This window comes from Schistocerca cancellata, chromosome 7 (assembly GCF_023864275.1).
Source record: "Schistocerca cancellata isolate TAMUIC-IGC-003103 chromosome 7, iqSchCanc2.1, whole genome shotgun sequence".
NCBI classification, from domain to species: Eukaryota; Metazoa; Arthropoda; class Insecta; order Orthoptera; family Acrididae; genus Schistocerca; species Schistocerca cancellata.
The window spans coordinates 432,284,385-432,303,319 of NC_064632.1; the positions used below are offsets into that span (position 1 = coordinate 432,284,385).

The 18,935-nt window shown below is 47.7% G+C and overlaps 1 non-coding gene across 1 annotated transcript; it reads left to right on the forward strand.

Annotated features, from left to right (window-relative positions):
• Positions 1–515: 515 nt before the first annotated feature.
• On the forward strand, positions 516–590 carry Trnat-ugu (transfer RNA threonine (anticodon UGU)). The gene has a single exon. It is a non-coding gene; the product is annotated as a tRNA-Thr (tRNA).
• Positions 591–18,935: the final 18,345 nt, after the last annotated feature.

Genomic DNA, 18,935 nt, shown 5'->3' on the forward strand with positions numbered 1-18,935 from the left:
AAGCCATAGGCACATATTTCATTTCACTGATATGCGAGCGCAGCTGCGGAAACAGCTACTTGATTACAGGCTTTTAAATTTGTTCTGCCAGTTTTATTTATTCCTCCGCGGTAGTCTAGAGGGAAAGCGTGTGCTTGGAATCCCAAAGGTCGCGTCACAGTAAGCAGAGGATCCCGGGTTCGAGTCCCGGTCGGGGCACACATTTTCATCTGTCGCCCTTGATATATATCAAAGCCCGTCAGCAGCAGGAGGTATTAATATAATTGTAATTTCATTCTAGGCGGCTGCAAAGACAGACACCATATCCATGTAAGTATATAGTTCTGGCAATACCGGCCATGACCTTCTACTTGTGACACATATACCCCGACCTCTTACGGGACTTGGTGAGAATGTCTTCCACGAGTAATGAGTGTGTTGGGGTGGGACACTACGAATGTAGTGTGTAGACATACAAGATGAGAATGTGGGTCTCGTGTGCGCGAGATAGTCCCTGCAGTCGCGCTATCCTCTCTGCCCTCGGTGGCTCCGATGGATAGAGCATCTGCCATGTAAGCAGGAGATCCCGGGTTCGAGTCCCGGTCGGGGCACACATGTCATCTGTCCCCGTTGATATATATCAACGCCCGTCAGGAGCTGGAGGTATTAATATAATTGTAATTTCATTCTAGGCGGCTGCAGATCATCTTTCGGACATGTCCGAAAGAACAGACACCATATCCATATAAGTGTATGGTTAAGTGAAGGTCTCCATTTCCCAACGGCATTACAGGGGTAGTTTTAGGGGCTTACATGTCACCTGGGTAGTTAGTGCCCGCTTGCACGAAGCAGATGGACATCCGTCTTGAGGGACTCTCAGCCACTTTCAACTACTTACGGGACACGTCTGTTTATTTATGTAATCCTTAGATCGACCCATTAGTTGACTAGCTCTGCGAAAGAACTCACATAGTTTAAAGGGTTGGTCTTATGGCGGCCAACGGCCTTTCTGCAGTTGTAATACCGGTTCCTATCAGATAATCGAAGTTAAGGGCTGTTGGGCTTGACTAGCACTTAGATGGGTCACGCCTGGATCTGCCGAGTGGTGTCGGCAACCGGGTTGCTCTCAGGCCTCGTGAGGTCAGTTAGCAAAGCTACTTGATCTTGCGGAAACGGTCACGAAAACTGACAACGGCCGGAGGGCGGTGTGCTGACCATATACCTCTCGGAATCAGCATCCGGTGACGCCTAAGGGCTGACAATGACATGGTTGAGCCTTCTCTTATGGAATCGTTCAGGAGCGGTCCTCGGCAGATCTGGACGGTGACCCATCTAAGCCCAACAGCGCTTAACTTCGATGATCTGACGGGTACCGGTGCTACCAGTGCAGCGAGGCTGTCGGCCTCCATAAGACCAACCCTTTAAATTGTGTGATTTTTTAGTTAGATAGGGACAAGTGGGAGGGTATTATTGGTTTCGTGGAAGGGGGAAAGAGTGGAGGTAATGGCTGAAAAGCTAACGTTGCCACCTTATCATAGGTACCTACTACCTACAATGCATTATAGTATGTATCATACTTTATCATATAATTTTTCTACCAGGCAGGTAACATTCCGATAAATTCGAATATTTTTTGTATTATTTTTAGTAGCTTTTGCCATTGGCTGGTAATACGAAAAAGAGCAACGCGTGCGTAATACCCAACGGTATTGGAAGCTTCTACAACAAGAGCCATTTGAATTTTCAGTTGCAAGCATTGCAACGGCGAACAGTGTACCACTTTTGAGATGAAATGACAAATGGTGATGGGTACACTCGCTACTAGTCAATATCTTGTACATTTTCTGGTTCAAAATGACCCTTAATCGACACGTCTATGTGGTGGAGCGGGATGCAAGCTCGAGGGCGTTTAGATGGGGTGGGGATGCCCTTTAACTCCACTTGTTGTGGAACTTCTGTCTGTGCGGAAAAGTTGGTGTGGTCCAGAATATTCTTTAAATTCGAGATATTCCGCAGGAGGATTTATTCTCATTTTCTATCTACATCTACACACATATTCAGCAAGTCAGTGTATGGTGTGTGGTGGAGCGTACTCTGTACCACTGTTAGTCACCTCTATGCCGATAAGATAGCCGGCCGCGGAGGCCGAGCAGTTCTAGGCGCTTCAGTCCGGAACCACGTGACTGCTACGGTCGCAGGTTCGAATCCTGCCTCGGGCATGTATGTGTGTGATGTCCTTAGGTTAGTTAGGTTTAAGTAGTTCTAAGTTCTAGGGGACTGATGACCTCAGAAGTTAAGTCCCATAGTGCTCAGAGCCATTTGAACCATTTTTGAACCGATAAGATTGTCACCTTCAATATAAGGAAGGAAATTGTTTTGAATCATTTATTTATAACAGAAAGTAGTGGAAATATAAATACAACAAATAATTAGCTCGCTCCGTGCCTGTACCTCACAGACACAAGACAGAAATAGTTGAAACAGGTATACAAATCAATCATACGCCAGTGACAAATATGTGGTTCACTCGATTTTGTGTTCAGGCGATTATCTATAGCGGATCCTGTCAAAGGCGAAATCGAAGCTGAAGAAAAGTAAGAAAGACGATAAACAGATACAATATACTTTTATGGATATGGTGTCTGTTCTTTCGGACATGTCCGAAAGAACAGAAACGATATCCATATAAGTACATAGTTCTGGCAATGACGGCCATGACTTTCTTCTTCTGTGCGGATGCACACATGTTACCCGAACTCTTACGGGACCTGGTGAGAATGAGTGTGTTCGGTAGGGACACTACGAATGTAGTGTGTGGACATACAAGTTGAGAAAGTGGGCCTCGAGGGAGGCGTGCGCGAGATAGTCCCTGCAGTCGCGTTATCCTCCGTGCCCTCCGAGGCTCAACTGGGGCAGCCGGCACGGTAGCTCAGCTTGTTAGGTCAGACAGCTGCGGGCTCTCTGTAATAAGAGAACTGAGTCAAAGAATCAACGATCTACTTGAACGGATATCTTGCGACGTCCGCCCAGACTAAGCGCAACGAACTATATCGACCAAATAGCAAGAATAAAAAAAATGGATAGAGCGTCTGTCATGTAAGCAGGAGATCCCACGTTCGAGTCCCGGTCGGGGCACACATTTTCACCTGTCCCCGTTGATTATATATATATATATCACCCCACGTCAGCAGCTGAAAGTATTAATATATAAATCTAATAGATACAATAGTTTAAAATACAGGGTTATTACAAATGATTGAAGCGATTTCAAAGCTCTACAGTAACTTTATTATTTGAGATATTTTCACAATGCTTTGCACACACATACAAAAACTCAAAAAGGTTTTGTAGGCATTCACAAATGTTCGATATGTGCCCCTTTAGTGATTCGGCAGACATCAAGCCGATAATCAAGTTCCTCCCACACTCGGCGCAGCATGTCCCCATCAATGAGTTCGAAAGCATCGTTGATGCGAGCTCGCAGTTCTGGGACGTTTCTTGCTTGAGGAGGTTTCAACACTGAATCTTTCACATAACCCCACAGAAAGAAATCGCATGGGGTTAAGTCGGGAGAGCGTGGAGGCCATGACATGAATTGCTGATCATGATCTCCACCACGACCGATCCATCGGTTTTCCAATCTCCTGTTTAAGAAATGCCCAACATCATGATGGAAGTGCGGTGGAGCACCATCCTGTTGAAAGATGAAGTCGGCGCTGTCGGTCTCCAGTTGTGGCATGAGCCAATTTTCCAGCATGTCCAGATACACGTGTCCTGTAACGTTTCTTTCGCAGAAGAAAAAGGGGCCGTAAACTTTAAACCGTGAGACTGCACAAAACACGTTAACTTTTGGTGAATTGCGAATTTGCTGCACTAATGCGTGAGGATCCTCACCCGTCGAGATTCGCACATTGTGTCTGTTCACTTCACCATTAAGAAAAAATGTTGCATCACCACTGAAAACAAGTGTCGCACTGAACGCATCCTCTTTCATGAGCTGTTGCAACCGCGCCGAAAATTCAAAGCGTTTGACTTTGTCATCGGGTGTCAGGGCTTGTAGCAATTGTAAACGGTAAGGCTTCTGCTTTAGCCTTTTCCGTAACATTTTCCAAACCGTCGGCTGTGGTACGTTTAGCTCCGTGCTTGCTTTATTCGTCGACTTCCGCGGGCTACGCGTGAAACTTGCCCGCACGCGTTCAACCGTTTCTTAGCTCACTGCAGGCCGACCCGTTGATTTCCCCTTACAGAGGCATCCAGAAGCTTTAAACTGCGCATACCATCGCCGAATGGAGTTAGCAGTTGGTGGATCTTTGTTGAACTTCGTCCTGAAGTGTCGTTGCACTGTTATGACTGACTGATGTGAGTGCATTTCAAGCACGACATACGCTTTCTCGGCTCCTGTCGCCATTTTGTCTCACTGCGCTCTCGAGCGCTCTGGCGGCAGAAACCTGCAGTGCGGCTTCAGCCGAACAAAACTTTATGAGTTTTTCTACGTATCTGTAGTGTGTCGTGACCATATGTCAATGAATGGAGCTACAGTGAATTTATGAAATCGCTTCAATCATTTGTAATAGCCCTGTAATTTTGTACAGTTCTATTTCATTTTACTCTGAACCGCTCTGAAAGTTTGCATCGTATGGGAAGCCTGTGGTTAATTGTCACAATGGTCACAAGGGCAAATGGCTTTTTAAAGTGGACTCCCAGTACTGTCTTTCTCCCGTCCAACGTTTTCGTCAATCCCTTAAAAGTGTAGACCAATTTGGCGACATGTCGCTTTTCCTTTCTGTCTCAAGAAATCTTACGGGCTCTCACTCTGTTTTACAATTTAGAACAAATGGAAACGATGTTGACGTTGAAATGGACGTCAAGCTCGCTGCATAAATAACTCGTAGCCTACGACAGTCACTCGTCTCGTCTGCTGAACATTTGATGGTGCCAGATGACGACGATTATTTTGTTGTAGTTCGCTTCCGGCACTCTGAAGCATTGATAATGGCAGTAGGCACGCAGTAATCGCAGTAACTTGAGTACAGAAGGAATCGTTGGCGGTTGCTTAGTGCGCGGGCCACTTAGAGGCACTCCATCGGCGATCTGGCGTGCCACGTCAGCGTGCTGACGTCGAGTGGATCCATTACAGTCGGCATTATTTGCATAAGGTCGAAGGACCGCTCTCCGGGTCAATTATCCACAGATGAGCTAACACCGCACTGGTGGCTAGGCCAGCCACGCCAGCTCCTAGCTCCGACATCAGTCTCAACCTCACAAAGAGCATCTGCCAAACGTTTGGGGGCAACAATATAAAGATACACAAGTCAGGAAGAAGTGAAATAAAAAAGAAATGTGCAAGTTCCACGCGAATTACTGTTTCACGCGCATCTATTTTTATTGGTAAATAGCTAATAACCATGACAGTTTTAAAATTTGCATTAGCGTTCATTAAGTTATTACAAAAGTGTGAAGGATTTGGTGGCTATTTTTGTCGAAGATAGTCTTCTGGTCAGGCCTTGTCATATCCTTCTTCTCCGAGATCTTTTGATACCTCTGCTTGATTTTCTCGCAGGGCTCTAGTGGCATGTGCCTTGCTGACTTAACACAGTCTGCAACCAATGTCGCGTTTCTTGTCGATTTTTTCCCGAAACAAGCAGAATTATTAAACTTCCTGACAGATTGAAACTGCGTGCCGGACCGAGACTCGAACTCGGGACCTTTGCCTTTCGTGGGCAAAGGTCCTGAGATCGATTCTCGGTCCGGCACACAGTTTTAATCTGTCAGGAAGTTTCATATTAGCACACTCCGCTGCAGAGTGAAAATTTCATTCTGGAATTTATAGACTTTCTTTGTTCAACACATTTTATTGTTCCATGCCGTTACCGGTTCGAATGGTTGAAATGGCTCTGAGCACTATGGGACTTAACATCTGTGGTCATCAGTCGCCTAGAACTACTTAAACGTAACTAACCTAAGGACATCACACACATCCATGCCCGAGGCAGGATTCGAACCTGCGACCGTAGCAGTCACGCGGTTCCGGACTGAGCGCCTAGAACCGCTCGGCCACCAAGGCCGGCTCCGTTACCGGTTTTGAACTTTGTTCATCAGACGGTGGCATTATAGGATGAACTGCTAATAACACGTTGGCTGTTTTACTTCCCAGATGTGTCTAGCCCTGAAAATATACTAACTGATAAATATTCGCAAAGGAAGTGAAGGTAACTGAAATTTGAAAATTACATAATGGCTTTACAGCACCAGTACTTACCGCGAACGTGTGTTGATAGGTTTGAAGACTTAAAGCACTCCGTCTTCAGGCCACAAGTGGCCCATCGGGACCATCCGACCGCCGTGTTATCCTCAGTTGAGGATGCGCCTAGGAGGGGCATGTGGTCAGCACATCGCTCTCCCGGTCGTTATGATGGTTTTCTTTGACCGTAGCCGCTACTGTTCGGTCGAGTAGCTCCTCAGTTGGCATCACGAGGCTGAGTGCACCCCGAAAAATGGCAACAGCACATGGCGGCTGGATGGTCACCCATCGAAGTGCCGGCCACGTCCGACAGCGCTTAACTTCGGTGATCTCACGGGAACCGGTGTATCCAATGCGGCAAGCCCGTTGCCTTGAAGATTTAGAGTTTTTGTTATTTTCTGTGTGCCAAGCAGTAGCACGGTGATAAACGCGTCCCAGTGTTATAAATACATCCGCGAAATCACAGAGTAAAAGTGGGTTACCATTAGCACTTTACAACGAACAGTCTGATTTCACGTTCACTTCACGTGTTTTACGTGTACTGACAGCTTAAAAACGAATATGAAGCAAAGCTATACGTTGTTTACATTAGGTATTGGTGCTAAGTAGTCATTATGCAATGTCAAAATTTCATCTGCCTATGTCCATTTCCTTTATAAATACTTATGAGTTAGTATTATTTCACGATACGGCACAATGGCAAGCAAAACAATCAACTTGTGATTCGCAGTTCGTCCCATAATGTAATCATCTAATGACGAACAAAATTTCGGAACACGTAATGGTATGAAAAATAAAATCTGATGAACAAAAATGCCTTTAAATTAGTGGTTGATAGCTGTTATTGTTTTTGTACTCTTCAAGAGATCGAGACACAATGAATATAAAATGAGGCTGGGGTTCGGAGTCTGATGTTTTAAAAAAGAAGACGAAGGAGTCGTTGTCGCCTTTGACTGAAAGAACTATTCATTCGTAAAATCCACTATTGCAGTTCCGACCGTGTTGCCATTATGAAGTGGAGTATTGAGGTAATTGTGCTTCACCACAGCCGCATTTTTGTGTTTACGCTACGGACTTTGCAACCGACTATTGAGCTTCTGCTTCGATTCACTTTGTGAATACATCTGAATGTCGGTCACGGGTGTCTTCATACGTTAGTTGTAGCTCTCGAAGTGCCAATGTTGTCGTCTTACACTCCTGGAAATTGAAATAAGAACACCGTGAATTCATTGTCCCAGGAAGGGGAAACTTTATTGACACATTCCTGGGGTCAGATACATCACATGATCACACTGACAGAACCACAGGCACATAGACACAGGCAACAGAGCATGCACAATGTCGGCACTAGTACAGTGTATATCCACCTTTCGCAGCAATGCAGGCTGCTATTCTCCCATGGAGACGATCGTAGAGATGCTGGATGTAGTCCTGTGGAACGGCTTGCCATGCCATTTCCACCTGGCGCCTCAGTTGGACCAGCGTTCGTGCTGGACGTGCAGACCGCGTGAGACGACGCTTCATCCAGTCCCAAACATGCTCAATGGGGGACAGATCCGGAGATCTTGCTGGCCAGGGTAGTTGACTTACACCTTCTAGAGCACGTTGGGTGGCACGGGATACATGCGGACGTGCATTGTCCTGTTGGAACAGCAAGTTCCCTTGCCGGTCTAGGAATGGTAGAACGATGGGTTCGATGACGGTTTGGATGTACCGTGCACTATTCAGTGTCCCCTCGACGATCACCAGTGGTGTACGGCCAGTGTAGGAGATCGCTCCCCACACCATGATGCCGGGTGTTGGCCCTGTGTGCCTCGGTCGTATGCAGTCCTGATTGTGGTGCTCACCTGCACGGCGCCAAACACGCATAAGACCATCATTGGCACCAAGGCAGAAGCGACTCTCATCGCTGAAGACGACACGTCTCCATTCGTCCCTCCATTCACGCCTGTCGCGACACCACTGGAGGCGGGCTGCAGGATGTTGGGGCGTGAGCGGAAGACGGCCTAACGGTGTGCGGGACCGTAGCCCAGCTTCATGGAGACGGTTGCGAATGGTCCTCGCCGATACCCCAGGAGCAACAGTGTCCCTAATTTGCTGGGAAGTGGCGGTGCGGTCCCCTACGGCACTGCGTAGGATCCTACGGTCTTGGCGTGCATCCGTGCGTCGCTGCGGTCCGGTCCCAGGTCGACGGGCACGTGCACCTTCCGCCGACCACTGGCGACAACATCGATGTACTGTGGAGACCTCACGCCCCACGTGTTGAGCAATTCGGCGGTACGTCCACCCGGCCTCCCGCATGCCCACTATACGCCCTCGCTCAAAGTCCGTCAACTGCACATACGGTTCACGTTCACGCTGTCGCGGCATGCTACCAGTGTTAAAGACTGCGATGGAGCTCCGTATGCCACGGCAAACTGGCTGACACTGACGGCGGCGGTGCACAAATGCTGCGCAGTTAGCGCCATTCGACGGCCAACACCGCGGTTCCTGGTGTGTCCGCTGTGCCGTGCGTGTGATCATTGCTTGTACAGCCCTCTCGCAGTGTCCGGAGCAAGTATGGTGGGTCTGACACACCGGTGTCAATGTGTTCTTTTTTCCATTTCCAGGAGTGTATTTTCCTTAGCGCACCGCCAGTGCCTTCCACGGTAGCATACAAAGGTACACATTGCACACCCTTAGCGCATCCCGCGTACGTGCGCCCCTGGAAGGCCTAGACTGTGAGACTAATTGTATTTCTCAAACGGTTCAAATGGCTCTGAGCACTATGGGACTGAGGTCATGAGTCACCTAGACTTAGAACTTCTTAAACCGAACCAACCTAAGGACATCACACACATCCGTGCCCGAGGCAGGATTCGAACCTGCGACCGTAGCGGTCGCGCGGTTCCAGACTGTAGCGCCTAGAACCGCTCGGCCGGCGCCTGACTGGTATTCGAACCGGGGCCTCCCGCTTACCAGGCAGATGCGCTGACCACTGCGCCATTCGGACATGGTGGTCATCACAACTGCCTCCCATGAGGCCCAAATTCTCAACTGATCGACACACTGCGGATGTTGTGCCCCTTGCCTGTTATCCTCATTACTCGCGGCATGTTCGAGAGTGGTGTGCATCCACACTGAAGTGATCATTGGTCGCCCTCGCATTAGTTCTACATGTGTTGTCTGTTCTTTCGGACATGTCGGGTAGAACGGGCACCACATATATAATTGTGTTTCTACCATCTCGTCCGATTCAATATCGCCGTCGTAGGATATCAAAACTAACAACTGCCGATACGATACATTGTTGTTTCTTTCTTTCCTGATGATGGTCTGCGCCAGTTGAAACTGTTTAAAAATGTAATTTACGGTCGAGTATCACGTCATCTACTGAAAATATATCCTAGATATCTATTGAAGAAACGTGCTCTCGAAACAGGAGAGAAGAGTGGTCATTTTGATGTCTGTGCTGGTCACCCGCAGCAGGAGCCAACGGAGCACATAGAACTGCCTGTCCACTACCTGACACGAGTACCAGAGAGCATCCAAAGAGGTGAGAACAGTGGTAGGTGGCGTGGCCTGGCCTAGCGTGTGGTTGGCGGTCACTGTTTGAGTTGGGGGGGGGGGGGGTGCGGTGCGCTCCCCGTCAGCTTTGTACGCGGCCTGCCCGACTCGCTGTCACACATCTGCCCGCACTACCCTCCACTCATCTGTTTAATTAGAGCCGTCATCGAGGGCGACTGATATCCGTTTTACTCTCAACTGTCTGCCTTTGGTACATGACCACTGTACATGCGTTCTGTCGCTGCTTCAACAGCGCAACAGCGATCCACATCAAAATTCGCATGACTGTACTCTGTGGGTGGCGAAGTAAGCGTACGAAAGAAATTATATAAAATTTTGGGAATGCGCTCTCTAGGTAACATTGCAAGATCACAGGATAATGTAGATACATTATTGACCGGTGTAACCGCCAGCATAGTTGTTGACAGCAACATGCGAACGTGCAGCCATTGTGCTGTACGGGCGCCGGATCTCAGTTTTGTGGCATGGAGTGCCATGTCTGCTGCATTTGATCGATCTATACAGGGACAGTTAATGCTGTTTGTTGACGACGCTGCGCCGGCCCGAGTGGCCGAGAAGCTCTAGGCGCTACAGTCTGGAACCGCGCGACCGCTACGGTCGCAGGTTCGAATCCTGCCTCGGGCATGGATGTGTGTGATGTCCTTAGGTTAGTTAGGTATAAGGAGTTCTAAGTCTAGGGGACTCATGACATCAGATGTTAAGTCCCATAGTGCTCAGAGCCATTTCAACCATCTGACGACGGTGCAGTTGTCCGATTTTGTCCCGTATGTTCTCGACTGGAGGTATATCTGGTGATCGAGCAGGCCAAGGCAACATGTCGAAACACTGTAGAGCATGTTGGGTTACAACAGCGGGTGTGTGGGCGACAGTTATCATGTTGAAAAACACCCCCTGGGATTTAGTTCACGAATGGCAGCACAGCAGGTCGAATCACAGAGTCGCAGTCAAGGTGCCTGGGATAAACACGAGAGTATCCCAGCTGTCGCACAAAATCGAACCCAGAAGACAACTTCAGGTGGAGGTCCAGTGTGTTTGGCACGCAGACAGGTTGGTTGAAAGCCGTCAACTGGTCCCCTTCTAACCAACACGCAACTAACAATGGCACCGAGACAGAAAACACGAAAGACCTCCACCGTGCCTGCGATGAGCTCTCACTTGACATCATGAAGTCGCAAATGGCGGTGGGATGGGGGTCAGTGGAACGCAAGTTACAGGGCATCTGGCTCGGAACTGCCCTTGAAGTAACCGATCTGTAACAGTTAGTTGTTTCACTGTGGTGCCAAATGCTGTTCGAAATGCTGTTGCAGATGCATTACGATGCGCCGGAGTCATACGCCGAACACTACGGTCTCCCCTGTAGGCAGTGCCACGTGGCTGTCGGGAGCCCCGTCTTCTTGCTACCGTACATTCTTGTGACCACCGCTGCCAATAATCTTCTGCAGTGGCAACATTCCTCCGAAGTCTTTTTGCAGTATCGCAGAAGGGACATCTCGTAGCCCCATCACACAATTACAGAACCTCGTTAAAACTCAGAGAAGCGTTGGTAACGGTATCTTTTCCGCCTTAAAGGTATTTTTGGTAACGGCATCTTTCCTACCTTAAAGGTATTTTTGACCACGTCCAACCTAAAGGTAACCTACGCTTACCACCGTTACAGCCCGTATTAAAAGCAAACTTGATTTGCCTCATCGTAATGTCGCTACTAGCGCCACTCTCAAGCAACTGGCGTGAAATCTGAATGGACGTCATCTTTCAGATGTGGAAACACGCCTACCCAATTTCGTTTATGTCGCAAAACTCCTTCTTGGCGTTACTTTATCACGTCTGAGAAAATGGAGTACCTCCATTATCTTCATTGGCCTCCAAAGCAGATTTTTATTATTTGTGTGTGGACTGTATCGCATCATGCAGAGCCTTTAGATTCCTTTTCCTGATCTTCCATATGAGTCTCATTCTCTGTCTCCGTGGGCTACTTCTCTTCCTTCCGTCCACTTGGTTCCTCTTCTCATTCTCTTCCTTTGGCTGGACTACCCAACAGTTGACCATTTGACTGTTCCCGTTCCACTATTACCATCTGGCCTTCCTCGAGGTCCTTATTGACTAATTAGATCGACGGTACATTCTTTAGTTTACGATGTATTAGTAATTCTGTGTGTCAGCCTCATTGTTGCGAGTCGTTAAACACGTTCACGAAATTTTCATCACAGTTTCCCAGTGTCTACTGCCAGGTTTCTCTGTCGCTTTACAGGATTCAGGTCTGTTTCCGTTCCATGTTTTTTGCGGGATCAAATATTTTCCTCATAATCCTTCGTTCCTCCTTCAGGAAGTATGCCTGATCGCCTTTTCTGTTGAGAAATTTTCAAATGGTTCAAATGGCTCTGAGCACTATGGGACTTAACATCTGAGGTCATCAGTCCCCTAGACTTACAACTACTTAAACCTAACTAACCTAAGGACAGCACACACATGCATGCCCGAGGCAGGATTCGAACCTGCAGCCGTAGCAGTAGCGCGGTTCCGGACTGAAGCGCCTAGAACCGCTCGGCCACAACGGCCGGCCGAGAAAGTTTCGCTAGTGTACAGAACCTCAAGGTTTATCACCATGTTACAGCGTGCGAATTGTGTATGTGTAGACATGCGCCGGCCGCGGTGGTCTAGCGGTTCTGGCGCTCCAGTCCGGAACCGCGGGACTGCTACGGTCGTAGGTTCGAATCCTGCATCGGGCATGGTTGTGTGTGATGTTCTTAGGTTAGTTAGGTTTAAGTAGTTCTAAGTTCTAGGGGACTTATGACCTAAGAAAAAAAATGGCTCTGAGCACTATGGGACTTAACAGCTGTGGTCATCAGTCCCCTAGAACTTAGAACTACTTAAACCTAACTAACCTAAGGACATCACACACAACCATGCCCGAGGCAGGATTCGAACCTGCGACCGTAGCAGTCGCCCGGTTCCGGACTGCGCGCCTAGAACCGCGAGACCACCGCGGCCGGCATGACCTAAGATGTTGAGTCCCATAGTGCTCAGAGCCATTTGAACCATTTTTTTTTTGTAGACATGCACTGTTTGTCGTAGATGTCATGCGGTCTGCTTTACAGTCTCTTGCGTTGTTAGCACATGATCTGCTACTAGCAGTCGGCACACGGACGCTGCCTTCGAACGTCAACGTTAGCGTGCCGATTTCTACGTGCTGCTGAACGCTGAGAAATGAAGCGTCTTGAGCATACCTTAGACTACGACGACTAAACGCGGTGTATGCGATCGCAGAGCGCTCCAGCGGCAGGTGTCGTCTATATCTGGCTCACAAAATACACTGTTAACGAAATAGACGGACGTAAATTTCCGTGGTTTACTCTATTAAAATGCACATTTTCTCTCTTGTTCGTATGCTAGTCTTGTTGTTCTGTCTATAGTATACACATATAAAAACTTCAATATCCATGAACATGCCATAAGGCAAAAAGTAAAGTACCTTGTCCAGTCAATAAGGACAGGCTTATGAAAGATCCGTTACGAATACTGCTATACATATTTACAATAGTGCTCCACAGAAGAGAAAATTATTTCGTCATTCTTACTTGCTCGTAAAACCACAAGTTATTCTCACCTTATAACTTTTCCTATTGAGTGGCACGCTATTTACAACATGTGAAATACAAACATTGAACCAAAATACAAAATACCTTACAGCAAATAGTGCAAGGTGTCTTGTACATAACGTCAATCGAAGAAACACAGCCGGCCGCGGTGGTCTAGCAGTTCTAGGCGCTCAGTCCGGAACCGCGCGACTGCTACGGTCGCAGGTTCGAATCCTGCCTCGGGCATGGATGTGTGTGCTGTCCTTAGGTTAGTTAGGTTTAAGTAGTTCTAAGTTCTAGGGGACTGATGACCATAGATGTTAAGTCCCATAGTGCTCAGAGCCATTTGAACCATTTTTTTGAAGGAACACACCCTTCAGAAAGAGCGCATTGTATTTAAATAACATCCAATATTTTGGATTAAACTTTTATTTAAAAAAAATAAAAAAGTATCAGAACCTATTTGTAAACGCGAAAGTTAACGAAATTTTTTTTTGATTCAGTGTAATGCTAAGCAGTAACACATCACGTATTATTATCTCACAGTCTTGGATCTCCACTCATTACGCTACGTCTACTATTAATGACATACGATCATATATTGGATCTTACCATATGTTATTAAAGGACGCTTAATTGTACCAAAAACAATTCGTTTTTGAGAGATCCTCAATGTGCCTTTACCTTGAAACGACATACTTTCATCATACGCATGTTACAATAATTCTTTAACCAGCAATATGACGTTTCCCGTTATTCTGTTACAACAAATCGTATAATTAACGACGAGTTATTGACAGACCCTCCATCTGGGGCTTAGAAAGCCGGCCGCGGTGGCCGAGCGGTTCTAGGCGCTTCAGTCCGGAACCGCGCGACTGCTACGGTCGCAGGTTCGAATCCTGCCTCGGGCATGGATGTGTGTGATGTCCTTAGGTTAGTTAGGTTTAAGTAGTTCTAAGTTCTAGGGGAGTGATGACCTCAGCTGTTAAGTCCCCTAGTGCTCAGAGCCATTTGGGGCTTGGAAAGGATATATAAACGTACGTGCTTCAGCTGAAAGCCAATACGGCATCTCGTGGCTCTGTACTGAAGACAGAAGGCGTCATGTGACGTAGGTAATGTTCTTCCATCTCAGAGGTCTACATTCAGTCGCAAGTTCAGACCAGATATTCCTCTGCGAAAGGCTTTTTCTAAGCTGTTGTGTCAGGAACTCGGCGCGCTCAACGTTCACCTTCGAATGCATAGCCCGTGAGTCGACATACTGGGTACGGTTCGAGAAGCCTTTCCTTAGCGGCACTGCTCAACCAGCGAGCTATCTGAACGCCCCTAAGAGCCTGGACAAAAGTTTCTCTCTCTCTCTCTCTCTCTCTCTCTCTCTCTCTCTCTCTCTCTCTCTCACACACACACACACACACACACACACACACACACACTATTTACCCGTCCCTCCTTGTCGTTCAGCATTGCTAGAGACGCACTGCCTCATAAAAATGACCAAAGTGGAGTCACTGAAGGACAACGGGGCGGTGGCGTGCTTTCAACACAGCTCACGACCTCTCGCAGCTACGCGCTGCATGCCCAGTGTTCGCACTGAGGACGGCACTAGAGGTTGTAGATAGCCGGGAAGCCGATGGCGCTGCATTCCCTCAGGGGCTCGCGCTCGACAGCGCTCTCTCTGCAGACCGCTCTCTGCTGTCACTGTGTACCATCATGTTGCAAGGACACAGCAGTGTATGCAACCACGGTCACCAAATAACATCTATTGTACAGGCGTTCTTGTTGTTGTGGTTTTCAGTCCTGACTCTGGTTTGAAGCAGCTCTCCATGCTCCCCTATCCTGTGCAAGCTTCTTCATCTCCCAGTACCTACTGCAGCCTACATCCTTCTGAATCTGCTTAGTGTACTCGTCTCCTGGTCTCCCTCTACGATTTTTACCCTCCACGCTGCCCTCCAAAACTAAATTGGTGATCCCTTGATGCCTCAGAACATGTCCTACCAACTGTCCCTTCTTCTAGTCAAGTTGTACCACAAACTTCTCTTCTTCCCAATCCCATTCAATACCTCCTCATGTGATCTACCCATCTAATCTTCAGCATTCTTCTGCAGCACCACATTTTGAAAGCTTCTATTCTCTTCTTGTTTAAACTATTTATCGTCCACGTTTCACTTCCATACATGGCTACACTCCATACAAATACTTTCAGAAACGACTTCCTGACACTTAAATCTATACTCGATGTTAACAAATTTCTCTTCTTCAGAAACGCTTTCCTTGCCATTGCCAGTCTACTTTTTATATCCTCTCTACTTCGACCATCATCAGTTATTTTGCTCCTCCAATAGCAAAACTCCTTTACTAATTTAAGTGCCTCATTTCCTAATCTAATCCCTCAGCATCACCTGACTTAATTCGACTACATTCAATTATCCCCGTTTTGCTTTTGTTGATGTTCATCTTATATCCTCCTTTCAAGACACTATCCATTCTATTCAACTGCTCTTCCAAGTCCTTTGCTGTCTCTGACAGAATTACAATGCCATCGGCGAACCTCGAAGTTTTTATTTCTTCTCCATGGATTTTAATACCTACTCCGAACTTTTCTTTTGTTTCCTTCACTGCTTGCTCAATATACAGATTGAATAACATCGTGGGGAGGCTACAACCCTGTCTCACTCCTTTCCCAACCACTGCGTCCCTTTCATGTCCCTCGACTCTTATAACTGTCATCTGGTTACTGTAAAAATTGTAAATAGCCTTTCGCTCCCTGTATTTTACTCCTGCCACCTTCAGGATTTGAAAGAGAGTATTCCAGTCAACATGGTAGCATGGTAGCTCTTACAAGCGTAAGAGTTTCTGTGTTTCTATTAGAACGTATATCCTCATGGGTAGATCAGGTAACTAATGAAGAGGTACTGAATAGAATTGGGGAGAAGAGAAATTTATGGAACAACTTGACTAGAAGAAGGGATCGGTTGGTAGGACACGTTCTGAGGCATCAAGGGATCACCAATTTATGTTGTGTTTGTCCGAACTATAACACAACAAATATTCCGTGATAACCTAATTCATTTGACTTTCTGTCACTCAAAACAAAATTTATGTTCGACTACACAACACTTCGCTGGCTGTAGCGCCAAGGAAAAATCAGAGTCACTAGTAGAGATTACAAGTCCAAACCACTGCCGACCAGTCGATATCGACGCGTCGCAAGTTTCCAGCCAGGGAGGCCACAGTACGGTTCGGTCGTCGTGAATCGAGCAGCCGGGTAGTAACGCAGTCATCGGCGAAGATTGAACTGGTTAAACGTGCTCAGGGAGCTCGCTTAAATCCGCAGAGCCGGCCAATCAGAGTGTTGGTAGATGGCGCCCTTATACGGTTGCTCACTCTGGTGGCAAGGGCAGCGCCGCCAGGGTAATCCGTGTCGATAGTGGTGTGTACGCTGCCGCTAACCCCGCGACGACGCGTTCACTTGCGCCAGTTGTTGACATCGTGTGCGGCGCCAGTGGTACTCGCTGTGTGCCGCGCGTGTTGTAGAACGCCGCGCCGAGTTGACGGCTGCTGTGCGGCGGCCGATACGACAGTTTAGTTCTGGAGGGAAGCATGGAGGGTAAAAATCGTAAGGGAGAGCAGGAGATGAAGATCCTAAGCAGATTCAGAAGCATCTAGGTCGCAGTATTTACTCGGAGATGAAGAGGCTTGCACAGGATAGAGTAGCATGGAGAGATGCATCAAACCAGTCTCTGGACTGAAGACCACGACAACATGCTGAACCCCGTTTGCTGTTGTGGTGGATGCCTTGTGCAGTTGGTGTTCAAACATTAAAAGGCTGCACCGCCTCTCCGGAGGAATACGCACAGTGTTTGCCGCGAAGGCGAGGTCGGAATGTCCTTGAAAGGCGCGCAGCGGCAACAGCGTCTGGCAGGTATCCAGCGACAATGAGAGCCGGCGGACGGCGAGAGGTGTGACGGTCGGCGGCTCGGCGTCACACACCAGCGGGCGTTCCAGCGCGTCTGGGGCACGTAGACGGCTCCTGCACGCCAAACGCTGTCCACTTGTCTCCTGGTTGTCGATTCCGCTGGCGCACCGTGCCTAGCTTCCGAGAATTCTGACAATACCAGCCCGTACCGCGCGTCACAACTTTGAAACTGAGGGTAGAGGAGCTTTTCGTGGTTTCGGTAGTTCTCTGAATTCTCCCTTTAATGGCGAAATGTTTGTTTCTGGGAAGATTTCTCAGGCCACCCAGCGAGAATCTGTCCAATTTTACCGCCCAGGGTGCATTTGGCTGTTACGCGATATTCCACAACAGCGGAGGCGATGCGCCCCTCCTACAGTTAAGTCTGGTACGCACAAAATAGTTGTCGCGCACGGCAGGACTGTGAGCTATATCGACTACACAAGCTTCAGTCACCAACATTTATGGGCATTTAGGATAATGAGACATTTCCGCACTGCTGCTTGGACAACATGCGAGGGAAATTCTAAAACGACACGATTTTTCCTTAAATTTCGTTGTACACTTTGTTCGGAAAATAAGGTCCGATCTGTGGTGAAATGGAAACCACCGTGAAAGTCAAAAATGTGTTATTTGCAACAGTTAGCTACATCTTCTAGCTACTTCTCTACATAGTCGCCGCTCCGATTCGACATTTGTCACGACGTTGTACTAACTTTCCAATACCCTCCCCATAGAAGGGAGCCGCTTGTCTTTTCCGCCAATTCTCTACGCTGGTCTGCAGTTCGAGGTCTGTGTCAAAATATTGTCTTCATACCCAGCAGTTCACGTGAGCAGAGATGAAACTCAGCGGGAACTAATAAGGATTGCGTTGTGGGTGATAAAGTGATAAAACATTTTCCATCGAAAACGCTGCAGGAGCATCTCCATTGCCCGGTAGAGTGCAGCCGAGAACTGTCACAAAGAAGGAAACGCATGATAGTTACGTTATATGGGCTGCATGACATCAGGGGATATCTCTCAGCCGGCCGTGGTCGCCGAGCGGTTCTAGGCGCTTCATTCTGGAACCGCGCGACCGTTACGGTCTCAGGTTCGAATCCTGCCTAGGGCATGGATGTGTGTGATGTCCTTAGGTTAGTTAGGTTTAAGCAGGTCTAAGTTCTAGGGGACTGATAACCTCCCATAGTGCTCAGAGCCATTTGAACCATTTTTGATATCTCTCACCAGGCCCTCATACTTGGCTGGAGACACTATTTTCTGGGCGTCTTGTTGTGCTCACTGTTTGCTCAGAACAGAAAAGAGCAGCGTGACGCGATCGACGGGCATGCTGGAGAGACACTGCCCAACACGTCTAAGGAAAGCTTTATCGAATTTTCACTGAACTTTCCATTTCGAGCCCGATCGGACCTTACTTCCGAAAAGCCCTCGTACATTACACCTTCCCGGTTATATAAATCGACTTTTACCTAAATTAGAGAAAAAAAGTAAGATTTGACCTGGGCGCCAGCTCAAAGTCCTTCTTTTTATGTTCAATCTTGCTTCCATTATCAAGTGCATCGCGGAAGGACAGAAACAAGATTGGGTTTAACGTCCCGTCGACATCGAGGTCATTAGAGACGGAGCA